This window comes from Dendrobates tinctorius, unplaced genomic scaffold (assembly GCF_039654945.1).
Source record: "Dendrobates tinctorius isolate UK_male_01 unplaced genomic scaffold, ASM3965494v1 ptg000028l, whole genome shotgun sequence".
Lineage (NCBI taxonomy): Eukaryota > Metazoa > Chordata > Amphibia > Anura > Dendrobatidae > Dendrobates > Dendrobates tinctorius.
In genome coordinates, this window is record NW_027361696.1 from 75,567,176 (window position 1) to 75,583,482 (window position 16,307).

Consider the following 16,307-nt stretch of genomic DNA (forward strand, 5'->3'; position numbering starts at 1 on the left):
TAACATAGTAACGTAGTTTTGGAGGCTGAAGGAAGACCTTATGTCCATCTAGTTCAGTCTATTTTTAGTGCAGCTGTTCTGCATTGTTGATCCTGGGGAAGGCAAAAAACCCACAGAGTAGAAGCCAATTTTCTCCATAGGGAAAAAAATTCCTTCCCCTAAGCTGGGTCAACCATCTCTCTATAATATTATGTTATTCGTAACCTTCTATACTGTTACTCACAAGAAAAGCATCCATTCCTTTCTTAAATTCATTCAGTGAGTTGGCCATCACCACTTCCTCAGGAAGAGAATTCCAGAGCCTCACTGCTCTTACCGTGAAGAACCCTCTTCTATGCTGGTGCAGAAATTGTCTTTCCTCCAAACGAAGAGAATGCCCCCTTGTTCTTGTCACAGTCCTTGGTACAAACAGTTCATTGGAGAGATCCAAGCAATGTTTTTATCTGTGAGAGTTGGGCTGCAGTTAATCCTGAAAGCTCGGCCCGCATTTGTTCCAAAATATTTCGGCCCTTCTCTTGTGCCAAGACTTCATGGGCCTGTAAGGTTCGTATTGTTACTTCCCAATGATCCTCGGGGTGTACTTGTAATTGAACCGCAGGAGCTGGCAGCACATCTTCTAAAGGCCTTACTAGTTTGGCCAGTACAGTCCGTGCTTTCAGAACGGTGTCTCGGTCTTCAAGGTTAACGCATCGTACCAGGACGGTTCCTTTTTGCACCGTAGCCAGGGAACGGGCCACCAGTATGCCAGGAGGTAAGCGCTCTGAGTGACACGGCTCCCCCTGCACTTCGATGCCCTCCAAAGGTATTGGGGCTCGAATTGGCAGGGCCACCACTGTCTGTCCAGGAGGTAGCACAAGCAGGGGAGCTGCTGACGCGATGACCTTGCCCAGAGCTTCGCCCTCCTGGCAGTCCTGATGCACCCGCGCACCTCGCACCAGCTGCTGGAATACCTGTCATTGAGCTGTGCGAGAACCCCACTGCTTCAGAATCTTCTGTGTGGGATCATTTAGTAGCAAGTTGCCGAACTCACGTAAAATATTCATGCCTAGGGTGACTGGGTGCCGTTGTTCAGCTTCTCCATGAGTAAGCACCACCCCTCTGCGACCAAGGGATTTACCGCACAACGTCACCTGCACCCACACTACCCCGGCAATCGGGACCGGCAATTGGTTGGCAGCTATTATCCTAATCATGGGCCCCCACTGGGGTCTTGCTGCCTCCGGGAAGTTTTGTTGAAAGTACGTTGCAGGCATGGTGGTTACTTGTGAACCCGTGTCTACCAGACACCGGACGGCCCGGCCCTCCACTTCTGCCCAAACCACCGGACACTTTGCTACCAAATCTTTGGGACTTCCACCACCCCTAGTTGTGGTTTTCGGCTCCGAGCGGCGTCCCCCCAGCCCGGAGCCCTTTAGTTTAATGGCCGCCGGGGTGGGTATCTCCCACGCCGTGTACACTCTCGGGCGAAGTGGCCTGGTTCTCCACACTAAAAACACCAGGCCTGTGTAGGCTGACCACCCCGCGGGGAGCGTGATCCCCAGGAGCCGGGATTAAAGCTAGGTCGTCCAGTCCCGGTCTCGGTTCTTCTCTTTACTTCGGCCAACTCGCCCTTAATATTTTTCAGCTCTTGCTTCATCTGCTCCACCCACTGAGGCTCCTCGACTGCTTTCGCGGAGGCCTCCACACCTCGGACTTTCCCCACGAGGACCTCCATCCCCTGCTCCTGCTCTCGAACACGTGCCTGACTTCCCACTTCTGAAAAGTCTATTCGGGGATTCATTCTGATCTGTTCCCGCAGTGCCTGTTTGACTAATGGATCTCACAAACCAGTCACCAGTAGGTCACGTAGGGTAATGTCAACAGGTCCTACCCCTACCCCGTCCTTTCTTTCAATAACCGTATGCAATTCTTGGAAGACATTCATATACTCTGTGATCGTCACCCCCTCTACTTGCATCCGACTAAACAAACGAGTTCTTAACTCCCCCACATTAGTAGGGTCCCCATGGGTCTGTTCTGCCCCGGAGGTTTCAACATCACTGACCTCCGCACCTCTCCGTCCAGTGCCATGAGTGCCACCTCGGCTTCCAGATCAGGGGTCATGGGGTGCATCCGAAAGAGCCCCCGCATCCGCTCTGTCCAGCTCCATAACATAGTATTGGAGCTGGAGAATCTAGACAGGTTGTTCAGCATGGCCCCAATGAAATCCTGGAGCGGGGTCCCTCATTATTTGTAGAGATGACAGCTCCGCCCTGATCGGGAGCACCACTGTCCGCGGTTGGAGACTGCATCCTGCCGACTACGCCAAGTGTAGGGTCTAGCAGATTCTCAGGATGCAGTGACGAGACACGAGACAGGGTATGACTTGTGTAATTAACTTTTATAAACTGGCGCCACTAGGGCTATGCTGAACAGGTAGAAGAAGGAGTAACACAAATCTGTCCTCGCAGGGACTCAATAAAATAAACAATACTTTTCTAAGTAGTGGGAAGTACCCGGCTAGTCCGGGTGTCAAAGACCGAAATATGGCCAAACTATGGAACTTATTGCATAGTCCACTGATCCTTCCTTGCGTCACTCGGGATCGCAGATGCGGCCGCTTTGAGATCGTTGATGCGGCTGTCATGACGCCTCGATATTCCGGGAAGACTTGGGGCGCAACAGGCCCTGAAGAAGCGGTGCCGATGGGGCGCAACAGGCCCTGAAGAAACGGTGTTGCTGGGGCGCGACAGGCCCTGAAGAAATGGTGCCAGTGGGGCGTAACAGGCCCTGAAGAAGCGATGCCGGTGGGGCGCAACAGGCCCTGAAGAAACAATGCCGATGGGGCGCAACAGGCCCTGAAGAAACGATGCCGGTGGGGCACAACAGACCCTGAAGAAACGATGCCGGTGGGGGCACAACAGGCCCTGAAGAAACGATGCCGGTGGGGCGCAACAGGCCCTGAAGAAACGATGCCGGTGGGGCGCAACAGGCCCGGAAGAAACGATGCTGGTGGGGCGCAACAGGCCCTGAAGAAACGATGCTGGTGGGGCACGGTAATGACGCAGTTTCCCTAAATGTCCAGTGGCTGTCCTCCGCTAAGGGTCCCTCCGTAGCCGGGACAAGGGCCTCTAATGTCGTCTATGGCGAGGTGGCGTCCTGAGGCCAGTGATGACAGGGTCGCCGCGGTGGGAGAAGGCCAGGGGGCAGTGTCCCAGCCTCTGTGGCCATTTTATGCGTAGCCGCAGCCGCGACCAGAGGTAAGGGATCTGTCTCACAAGGGCAGGGGAGGGTGGGCGTCTCTCTGTGAACGTGGCGGGAAGCGGCCTCCGGTAAAAGTCTCTCACGTTTCACTTGTCTCCTCAAGTCACCCGGCTTCCTGCCTCCTGTCACACTCTCTTCCAACTGCCACTTGAGCGCGCCCCCTGCTCCTTTTATCCTCGCCCCGCCGCCTGTTGCCCTGACAACTCCAGTCATGTCTCTCCCTTTACTGTTCTCCCAGTATTGTTCCCTCAGGAACCCTAATGGCGGTCCCCTGGGTACCGGCCCAGTCACTGTCTGGGAGTCCTCCTCCCCACATATGTTTGGCTCCTTATCCCCATCCTTGTATGCATGGCTCCTTATCCCCATTCTTTTATGCATGGCTCCTTAACCTCATCCTTGTATACATGATTCCTCATCCCTATCCTGGTATGCATAGCTCCTTACCCCCATCCTTGTATGCATGGCTCCTTATCCCCATTCTTTTATGCATGGCTCCTTAACCTCATCCTTGTATACATGATTCCTCATCCCTATCCTGGTATGCATAGCTCCTTACCCCCATCCTTGTATGCATGGTTCCTCATCCCTATCCTTGTATGCATGGCTTCTTATCCCCATCCTTGTATGCATGGCTCCTTATCCGCATCCTTGTATGCATGGCTCCTTATCCCCATCCTTGTATGCATGGCTCCTCATCCCTGTCCTGGTATGCATGTCTCCTCATCCCTATCCTTGTATGTGTGGCTCCCATGGGAAAAGCATTAAAAAAATTCCTACTTATCTTCCCTGTGTGCCCTTGCAGCATCTTGTTCTGGTGCCAGCAGCTGCCGGGTGATCATATGTCCCCGTCATTAAGGGAATAAACATTCATCTCTCTCCAGCCTATGGGAGTGGAGAGAGGTGAATATTCATTACCTTAATGAGCGGGCACCCATGCTAGCCTGGGAGCTGCTGCGGCTGAAACTGTGCGCGCTATAAGAGAAATGAATATTCATTGCTAGTGCTGTGAATATTCATTCTCATTAGCAGTGGGCACAGTTACAGCTGCAGCCGCCGTCTCCTGTCTCCTGTGACCCGCAGCTCGCCGCTCCCCCTTCGTCTTCTAGTCAAAGGAGATGGCATGCGTGCCCACCAGGAGGGCTCTGTGTGCCCCCTCTGGCACGCGTGCCATAGGTTTGCCACCACTGGAGTAGATTATTCATGATATGATGATGGTCGAAACATCTCGGGCCCAGCTATGAATCACATTAGATTCTCTTACCTCTTTCCTCTATATCACATGCTTGAAAAACACTGTCAAGTATCTGCTCTTCATGAATAAAGGATAAATTGAAATTGCTTGTTTGCACAAGGTATTTCTGGGAAGCATCTACAAGGAGAATTGAAGAAGATCCTTCATTACTAGACCTCTACAACAAGATAACAGGAACGATTTCCTTACGAAAGGGCATTAGATTTTACACATGTCACATGGGCTGCAGATTATGCCATAGAGTCATATTTGTAATGAACGGGGAGAGATTCAACTACTCTGCAGGAGGAACACATCTACACTGTGTTCCAAATTATTATGCAAAAAATATTTCCTCATATTTTCTCTAAATTACCTATATGAATTGCAGTCATTGTTATTTTCCAGTCATCTACTATTATAGTATAATTGCAATGTTTTTGAACAAACTGCCTATGAAAACAGTATATTTTTAAAAATAATTAACACTCAAAATGCATGTTCCAAATTATTATGCACAGCAGAGTTTTCAACCTTTTTATTTTTATTTTGAACAAAAAAATGGTCAATTGTAAAATTATAAGCATTATCAGCTTATTAAAAAATGAAATCAAACAGTTTTCAAGTCAAAACTTTATTCTAGGTGATGTTACATTTGCACATAGGACCCATTGTTCGAAAGAAGCTTCTGAACTCTCTCGTCCATTGAATTTGTCAGTTTTTGGATGGTTTGTGCTTCAATTGTTTTGCATGTGGACAGAATACCCTCCCAGAGCTGTTGCTTAGATGTGAACTGCCTCCCGCCATCATAGACACTCCTTTTGATGATGCTCCAGAGGTTCTCAATGGGGTTGAGGTCAGGGGAAGATGGTGGCCGCACCATAAGTTTGTCCTCCCATAGCAGCCAGAGATGCAGATGTGTTATTTCCAGCATGAGACGGTGCATTATCATGCATGAAAATGATCTTGATGCGGAAAGCACGGTTCTTCCTCTTGAACCATGGCAGGAAGTGCTGTTTTAGAAACTCCATATAGATTATGGAGTTCATCTTTACGCCTTCAGGGATCCTAAAGGGGCCGACAATCTCTCTCCCCATTATTCCAGCCCAAAACATTACTCCACCTCCTCCTTGTTGGCGCCTTAGCCGTGTTTTCATGGGGTGTCCATCAACTAGCCATCCTCCACTCTATCCATCTGGACCATCGAGTGTTGCACGGCACTCATCGGTGAACAAAACAGTTTGGAAGTCAGTCTTCATGTATCGTTTGGCCCACTGGAGCCGTTTCTGCTTGTGTGCAGTGGATAGAGGTGGTCGACAGGATGGCTTACGCACAGCTACAAACCTCTGAAGGACCCTGCATCTTGTTATTCGGGGGACGTTGGAGCCACCAGCAGCTTCAAAAACTTGTCTGCTGCTATGACAAGGCATTTTTGCAGCTGCTCTTTTAAACTGACGCAATTGCCTGTTGGAAAGAGTCCTCAATTTTTCCTTATCAGCACGCACACGTGTGTGCTGGGAATCAGCTACATACTTCTTGACTGTGCGATGATCACGATGAAGTGTCTTGGCAATGTTGATTGTAGTCATGCCTTGACCTAAATACTCCACAATTTGTTGCTTCTCAGCAGCCGACACATCCTTTTTCTTTCCCATTTTGGCAAAAAATGTAGGCTGCTTAATAATGTGGAACAGCCTTCTTAAGTAGTCTTGCCTTTATTTGAACACACCTGCCAAACTAATTTGCACAGGTATCTGCAATTGCTTTCTGGCACACATCACCATCAATGAGTTTAAATGACAAACAAAAAAATTCTAACCTTATCACTCCTAAACTCTTTTTGCATAATAATTTGGAACACAGTTTATATGATCTGAAGATCCAGTGGAGCTGTTCATTTGTTTAAAGGGAACTTCTCAGTCAATTCATGCTGCCTAAAGCACGGGCAGCAAGAATCAGAAACTGGATGCAAGACTGTTAGTTTGAAGATCCAGCTGGGGACCAAAGGAAAAGAACTACCGTAATAGTTTGCATGCACCATAGAAACATTGGAATTAAAATTGAGAATCCCTTGTGGTCAACATTATGACTGAAATCGCACAGCATAGCCTAAATGACAAAATGCAATATCAAATGGTTGCTTCTGACCACTACTCCTCTGGATACACCATAAAAGTATACCATTCAACGTTGAAAGACAGGAAAGAAAGACACATACTGTACAATCCCCCACAATATGATGTCCCTACAGCCCCTTCACACAGTATGATGCACCCAAAGCCTCCCTCACTCACAGTATGATACCTAATCAAAATCAAAATATGATGCCTCCACTTTTTCCCTCTACACAGTATGATACCCCACATCTCCCCTTCATAGAATATGATGTCTCCACAGCCCTCTCCACACAGAATTATATCCCCACAGTTCCCAAAACAAATTATATTGCCCCACTCCCACATATTTCCTCCACACAGTATTATGCCCATAAATCTCCCCTCCATAGAATATGATGTCCCCACAGTCCACCACACACATTATGTGTATTACAATACAGCATGATGTCCCCAAAATCCCTCACTCATAGCATGATGTCCCCACAGCCCCCAAAGTATGATGTCACTGACAGCACTCCCACACAGTATGATGCCCCCACATCCCCTAACAGTAAAATGTCCTCATAGTGTATCACACGTGTCTGCCACATAGTATGATGCCCCCACATCCCCTAACAGTAAAATGTCCTCATAGTGTATCACACGTGTCTCCCACATAGTATGATGCCCCCACATCCCCTAACAGTAAAATGTCCTCATAGTGTATCACACGTGTCTCCCACATAGTATGATGCCCCTACAGTTCCTCCCACACTGTATGATTTCCCCATCGTCTCTCCCACACAGTCTTTTCCATACAATATGATACCCCACAACTCCTACACAGTATGATATCCTCACAGTTCCGAAAACAAAGTATATTGCCCCATATCTTCCCTCCACACAGTATTATGCCCCCAAATCTGCCCTCCCCCCAAGAATATGGTGTCCCCACAGTTCACACCACACATTATGATGTCCCCACAGCCATATTTTGTTGCAGTTTAAGTTGGGACATACCCATGACCACATATGACAGTGAGACGGCTCCCCAAATTAAGGACTGTCACGCTGGATCCGGGATGTTTTGGGAGGTATGTATAACTGTACAAGATGTGAATCATCCTTTAAATCACTTCTAGTGCTTTATGCATAAAAAAAAGTTTCTATTCTTCAATAATTACGTCCTGTTAATGATTATAAATGTGAAATATATTCTACCTTCATTGATGGAATTCATACCGTGCTTTGAAGAATCGTCTCCATCTGTACCCCAGCATTCAGACTCCGATATAGTCAGCTCACTATGATTTCTAGCTGATGCTGCTATGTTCATGGTGGTTTTGCTAGCAATTATTTCCTCAGTCATCCTTCCTTATAATGGTTTAATCCTGAAAAACAAAACATATGACATATAATAAGTTCAGTTGCATCTCAGACAAGACGTACAGCAGACTACAGTATATTGTCGGTTAAGCCTCTAGTTTCACTAAAGGACTTTTTTTGTTTTCATTAGATTAAGTCTTAAAGAGTAATTCTCAGCTTCATAAAAGGGTATTGTTGCACAGTTCTTGCAAACGCAAGCAATTTAGCAAATTACTGCTTCTTAAAATTTTCAATCATTCATGAGATATTAACACTTTTCTTTTGTTCACATCTTGTTGCCTTGGAGACCGACCACTGCTGCTAGACAGCAGAAAATGCAAAGTGCAAGCTTCACCGCAGCGCTAGACAGCATCGGTGGTCGCTCTCCTAGGCAACAACCTGTAAACTAAAGAAAAGTGTTAATATCTCAAAAACGGTTACAAATTGCAAAAGTGCTTGTTCTGTCCGACAATACTCATTTATGAAGATGGGAATATTCCTTTAAACTGGTTGTCCACCAATAAATTCTATTTTCAAAGATCATAAAAAATTAAGCTATGTTTGCCATTTACATGACGCTAAAGAAACAATTGAGTGAAAGCTTATGACTAGAGATGAGCGAACCCGAACTTTAAACTTTGTGGTTTCGTACTGGACACCTAGTGTCTGATGCTGAACTCTGAACATGGATTTCTCCAAAAAGTCCATTTTGGTGTTTGGCGTTCCAGGTGAAGTCTGGGAGGAGAAAGAAAAGCGAGAAGAGAGAGTTTTGACATCCCCCTAGCAATTACTATGACCATTATACAACACCAAAGTTTTAGTCCCCATTGATTTCTATGGGGTTCGGGTTCTGGTTAAAATTCAGGTTAAAGTTCATGACGAACCCATACTTCCACTGGTCTGTTCATCCCTACTTTTGACATTAAATAGTATGGTGCCACCTGTTGTTCAAAGAGTATAGCATTGTGTATGTCCATCAATTGATCAAGTGCTGGAGGGACACACATGCTAAATTGCTCTTCTCACATGCAAGTCCCTGCATACAGACAGCGCTTACTATAAACCATCCTATAGAGATCGCTTTCTGCCCTTTTTGTCAGGGAAGGAGGGAAGCTTATGCAGTACATGGTAGTACAGTACTGACTTGTTCAGCAGGGGAGTGAGACTGGAATATATTTTCAGCTGCCAGAGGGAGAAGGGGACTGATTCTTTTATTTTTCTTTATCAATATAAGTGTAATTTTTTACACTTAGGATACTGAAGAAAATGTCATATTTCTGCATCTGCCTCTTAACGCTTTTGTAACAGGGTGAATTTAAGGCTATGTGCACACGCTGTGGATTGGTCTGCGGATTTGTATCTGCGGAACCGCAGGTAAAATGACCTGCGGTTTTACCTGCGTATTGGCCTGCGGTTTATCACCTCTACAATGGAGGAGATGGTAAACCGCAGCAGAATCCGCAGAAAAGAAGTGACATGTCATTGCTTTCTGCGGATTCAAAACCGCAGCTTATCCGCAGTTAAAAATCTGCAGCATGTGCACAGAAGAATGAAAATCTCATAGGATAACATGCTACTGTACACTGTCTGCAGAACTGCTGCAGATCCGCAGCGGCCAAAACCGCAGCAGATCCGCAGCAAAAACCGCAGCGTGTGCACATAGCCTCAATGTCTTTGTGCCTTATTTTTTTACCTCCTATTCTTCCAAAAGCCATAATTTTTTTATGTTTCCACTAACGTTGTTTTTTAATTTTTATTTTTTATGAGAGGAGTTGTAGCTTTGAATACCATTCACTTTCATGCTTTTTTTTGTATTTTAAAACATTCATCGTGCGTCAAAAATGACCTGGCAATATGGTTCTCCTTGTCAGTACGACTAGGACGTGTATTTTGGGCTACAAATTATATATATATACAGTCATATGTTAAAGTTTGGGCACCCCTATTAATGTTAACCTTTTTTCTTTATAACAATTTTGTTTTTTGCCACAGCTATTTCAGTTTCATATATCTAATAACTGATGGACTCAGTTATATTTCTGGATTCAAATGAGGTTTATTGTATTAACAGAAAATGTGCAATCTGCATTTAAACAAAATTTGACCGGTGCAAAAGTATGGGCACCTCAACATAAAAGTGACATTAATATTTTGAAGATCCTCCTTTTGCAAAAATAACAGCCTCTAGTCGCTTCCTGTAGCTATTAATGAGTTCCTGGATCCTGGATGAAGGTATTTGTGACCATTCCTGTTTACAAAACAATTCCAGTTCAGTTAAGTTTGATGGTCGCCGATATATATATATATATATATATATATATATATCATTAAAAATTTGGCTTTAACAAGCTAAGATATAATTCTCAATCTGAATAAACTCACTGACGGATTCTCAGTTACATCATTCTGCTGCCTGTATTGGACAGCACAACACGGAGACTATAGATGGAAAAAGGTGCTAAACTTTTAATAAAAAGTTAGCAAACATTATTTATAGCCCAAAATGCTAGAATTTAGGAAAAAATAAAACCCTTTTCAACTAGGAAAATGGATATCCTAATGATTTGTAAATGCTGTAGAGTTTCAGATGTCTTTTTGGACACAAAAAAATCTGCTGCAAATTACAAAAGCACACGAGGCCTGAGCAAATCTCGTCCAAATCTTTCTATGTGGAAATCGAATAATTTTATAATCGATTTCTGTAGCGGATTTTCACTGTTAACTTTACCACTTTTAATGTCACAAATTCTGTCGCCAATGCAGATTTTGCTGCTGATTTTTTGCGCTTTTGCTGTTGATTTTTAGCCATATCTGTAGGCCGCATCCATGTAATACTACTGGCTAATTGCCTAGCAACAGGCTGTGTGGTAACCAGCAATAATGTGCCTCATATTTCACTGAGCAAGATGGACGCCGGTCCTTGTCTTTAAAGCAGCCATTAGAGTGTAGATTTGTGTACATTCTTTCCGCTGCTGGGACTGAGAGGAAATATGTCAGGGAAAGCTATTACCAGATAGAATTACCTCAGAGGACACAGCACAGTGACAAGCTCACAACACTGTACATAAGGATCTTTTGAGTTTTTTTTTGTAAAAACTTTATTAATTTCCACCCAGAACAATGGGTGACAATTAACCCGCTCATGACACGGTCAATTTTCGTTTTCAGCTCTTTTGTTTTTTCCTCTCCTTTTTCCAATATACACATATCTTTTTTATTTTTCTGTTGACATAGCAGCAGGAGCTTTTCGCTTTCTTGCAGGACCAGTTGTAGTTTTCACATCATTCGTTTTACCAAGTTATTATGTATTCAAAAACATGATGTAAAATTCCCTAAATGTGGTGAAATTGTGAAAAAAAATGCATTGATTTTATGTTTTTGCTTTTTTTGCTATGGCGCATATTGTCCTGCAATGGTATAACTAGTATCCAATGGGCACCGATGTAAACGTTGGATGAGGCCCCCCCATACTGGTATAAATATATATGTGTGTGTGTGTATATATATATATATAATACACCGTGGGGGAAGAAAGTATTTAGTCAGCCACCAATTGTGCAAGTTCTCTCACTTAAAAAGATGAGAGAGGCCTCATAGATTTACATCATAGGTAGATCACAACTATGAGAGTCAAAATGAGAAAACAAATCCAGAAAATCACCTTGTCTGGTTTGGCAAGAGTTATTATGCAAATTATGGTGGAAAATAAGTATTTGGTCACCTAAAAACATGCAAGATTTCTGGCTCTCACAGACCGGTAACTTCTTCTTTAAGAGTCTCCTCTGTCCTCCACTCATTACCTGTCGTAATGGAACCTGTTTGCACTTGTTATCAGTATAAAAGACACCTGTCCACAACCTCAGACAGTCACACTCCAAACTCCACTATGGTGAAGTCCAAAGAGTTGTCAAAGGACACCAGAAACAAAATTGTAGCCCTGCACCAGGTTGAGAAGACCAAATTTGCAATAGGCAAGCAGCTTGGTGTGATGAAGTCAACAGTGGGAGCAATAATAAGACAATGGAAGACATACAAGACCACTGATAATCTCCCTCGATCTGGGGCTCCACGCAAGATCTCACCCCGTGGGGTCTAAATCACCACAAGAATGTTGAGCAAAAATCCCAGAACTACATGGGAGACCTAGTGAATGACCTGCTTAGAGCTGGGACCACGGTAACAAAGGCTACCATCAGTAACACACTATGCCGCCAGGAATTCAGATCCTGCAGTGCCAGACGTGTCCCCCTGCTTAAGCCAGTACATGTCCGGGCCCGTCTGAAGTTTCCTAGAGAGCATTTGGATTATCCAGAAGAGTATTGGGAGAATGTCATATGGTCTGATGAAACCAAAGTAGAACTGTTTTGTAGAAACAAAACTCGTCGTGTTTGGAGGAGACAGAATGCTGAGTTGCATCCAAAGAACACCATACCTACTATGAAGCATGGGGGTGGCAACATCATGCTTTGTGGCTGTTTCTCTGCAAAGGGACCAGGACGACTGATCCGTGTACATGATAGAATGAATTGGGCCATGTATCATGAGATTTTGAGTGCAAACCTCCTTCCATTATCAAGGCATTGAAGGCATTGAAGATGAAACGTGGATGTGTCTTTCAGTATGATAAAGATCCCAAGCACACAGCCAGGACAATGAAGGAGTGGTTTCATAAGTAACATATGAAGGTCCTGGAGTGGCCTATCCAGTCTCCAGATCTCAACCCCATAGAAAACCTTTGGAGGGATTTGAAAGTCCGTGTTGCCCAGCAACCGGCCCAAAACATCACTGCTCTAGAGGAGATTTGCATGGAGGAAAGGGCCAAGATACCAACAACAGTGTGTGCCAACCTTGTGAAGACTTAGGCCTCTTTCACACATCAGGTTTTCGCCGTCAGGCGCGATCCGGCGCTTTTGACAGAAACCGGATCCGGCGAAATGCAATGCCGGATCCGGTTTCCCCCCCATTGACTTGCATTTGCGCCGGATCGCGCCGGATGGCCATGCGTTTCATCCGGTTTTCGCCGGATCCGGCAATGTGTCGCGATCCGGAGTCTGGAAAAAACGGTGACTGTAACGTTTTTTGTCTCCGGCGAAAAAGCCGGACACGCCGGATCCGGCGCGTCCGGCTTTTTCACACAATGAAAGCCTATGAGCGCCGCAATGCGCCGGATCCGGCGAAAGCCGGATCCGTCGGCCGGATCCGGTTTTTTGGTCTGAGCATGCTCAGTAGCTCTGCCCACAAGACATATATAAAAGCAAGACAGTGGGACCCACAGCCACACCCAACATGCCACCCAAGAAAGCAACCAAGCGAAGCAGGAGAAGGCAGGAGACCACTGCAGCACCATCCGCACCACCACCACCCCAAATGGAGCAGCAAATAGAACATGCTGAGGAGGGGAGGCCAGCAGCAGATGAGAGACGGTAATTATCAAATAACCCATTCCTCCAAACTAGGGCTATTGAATATCAAGATATTCATTGGCCCTTTGTTTCTCTTTATTCAACAGCCACCCAATAGATGCAGCAGCAGCAGCAGCAGCAATGGCAGCAGCTGGAACACCACCCACAGGCATGGAGTGTGGCCACCAGGAAGACAGCACATCATCTTCTGGGAGCCCTCCCTCGCATCGTCAGCGTTTGACGGTAAGTTTTTATTTCCAAAATCCATCTTCTCTGTAATATATGTCTATTCATTGCCTTTTATTTCAAAACAGGAATCACAAGATGAAGAGGAGCTCCCAGAAGAAGAAGGAAGGGGTGGACAGACACCTGGTGGGCTCACAATTGGTAAGTTTTATGCATCAAACGCAGAAACACAACATCACACTACACACAACACATAGAAAACAATGTTCTGCAGACCACACACAGCAAACAAATGCCTACATCCAAAGACATAACATTTTTTGTTTTCTTCTCTAGTCTTCCCAACCTGGTGCTTGGCCAAGAGGTCCTCGCAGTGCCTCCCAGGGTCGTCGGCGACAGCAACGCGGCGGTCACCAGCGTGTAAGTATAAATATTTTTGCTTTGTTTTTTTGCACTTTTTATTTCATTTCTTTTGTGGAGGCTAATTATGTTATTTTTGTCTTTTTCTTTAACAGCCTTCACAGCGTGCTCCCGACTCTGACGGTGAGGATGGAGGGATTGATGTGGACCGCCTCATCGATCTCGTCAGAGAAAGGGAGCCGCTCTGGAATATGGCTGACCGCCGCCACGCTGACCTGATCGTTACCCGACGACTCTGGGAGGAAATCTGTTCGCTCCTTGTGGGCCGCTGGGAGGACCTCGAAGCTCGGGCCCAGATTAAAGAGCGTAAGTATATACAGTACCGGTTGCTTGATGTAAACCAGTGTTTCCCGAACTCCAGTCCTCGTGGTCCCCACGGATCATGTGTTCAGGATTTCTATTTACTATGGAAATCCTGAAAACATGACCCCTGGGGACCATGAGGACTGGAGTTTGGGAAACACTGATGTTGTATACTAACCACTCCTTTCTCGTTTCAGGGAACAGAATTGTGAATCGGTGGCGGTCTGTGAGAGATCGTTTCAAGAAGGAGTTCAATAAAGAGATGCGGGCCCCGAGTGGATCTGGAGGACGCAGGAGCAAGTACAAGTACGCAGAAGCCCTGTCGTTCCTCCGGGAAACAATGGTCACCAGAAGGTAAATATTACACACCACATGTGAAAAAAAATGTTATATGTAAAATTTTTTTTCAGCCAGGGCCATACCATGTCAGTATTTTAATTGTTTTTTTTTCTCTTTATTCCACAGCACGGTGAGCAGCACTCGGGAGCCGGCACGATTGGACCCTTCTGAGGCGATCCCTGAGGAGACCGGTACCGAGGGACACTTTGACCGCCCCGGTACATCTGCACCTTCCCAGCCTTCCCACACATTCGACCCATCTGTCCCATCCACCAGCACAGGAGCATCGTGGCCGCCTACATTACATGAAGCTGCTGGTGAGGAGATCGCTTTCCCTTTACCCCACCCTTCTGCCCCTGCCACCTCTAGTACACCTGCGGGTACTGGGCGGCAGCGGCAGAGGGGTCAGGAAAAGACTTATGCGCCAGAGTTCTTGCATCTGAATGCATCTTTCCAGAACTGTCTAAAAGTCTTGTCAGAGCAAATCTCCGCAGGCTATCAGCAGATCAACTCCAGCATTCTGGAGGTGAAGACACTTCTGCAAACCATGCATTCAGAAGCAAGATCTTCGCCAAACCACACCTTTTTCAGGTCTGTTGTGGAGCGCATGGAAACGCTCTCTCCTGCCCAGCAGATGCATGTAATGCATTCATGCCACGCTGCTCTCCAGCAAGTTACCTCCCAACCTCCTCCTCCTCCCACCACAGTAGTTCCTCCACCTGCACCCCCTCCAGCCACTTTCCATCCTCCCCCTCCTATTACATCTACACCCCCTCCAGCCACTTTCCATCCTCCCCCTCCTATTACATACCATCCACCTCCAGCCACTTTCCATCCTCCCCCTCCTATTACATACCATCCACCTCCCCAGCACCATCCACCTCCCCAGCACCATCCACCTCCCCAGCACCATCCACCTCCCCAGCACCAGCAACCTCCCCAGCACCAGCAACCTCCCCAGTACCAGCAACCTCCACAGTACCTGCAAACTCCCCAGTACCAGCAACCTCCCCAGTACCAGACATCTCCCCACTTCCAGCAACCTGCCCCGTACCAGACATCTCCCCACTTCCAGCAACCTGCCCCGTACCAAACTCCTTCCCCATACAACTTGCCATCAACATCATCTGCTCCTACAGTCCCTGCCCAACCCTCCACTCCACCACCCACCACCTCTTCTGCTTCCCACATGTCCACCCATTCTGTAGTTTTTTCCACACCTTCACCTCTAACTGTTCCTTCCCCACCACGATCCCAGTCCTCTCTCCACACTCCCAGTGTCGAAGTGTCCCGCAGCCCCTACAGCAGTATTTCCACCACACACTACACAGATTTATAATGTGTGTATTTAAATAAAAATGACCAGTTTTATGGTTTCAGTTTTATAGTTTCAAAGTTTTATTAAACAAGTTTATTAAAATTTTAAAAAAGTTTACTAAAAAAAACATTTTTCAATAAAAGTTAAATTATTTTACACTGGTTGTCTGTCATTTCTTTCTGCGGCGAAAAAGGTTAAATACAGGGTATTTAAAAGGTGAAATGGTATTCAAAACTAGGTATATAACTGTGGGTAAATTTTAGCTTTTTGCCACAGTTGTGTTCCTGGTTGTGTTTGAAGCAAAGTATTTCACCTAAAAAGTTGTGTTTATTGTTGGTGATTTCCTAACAATGTACACAACTTTTGTTAAAAGGTGAAATACTTTGCATAAAACACAACCAGGT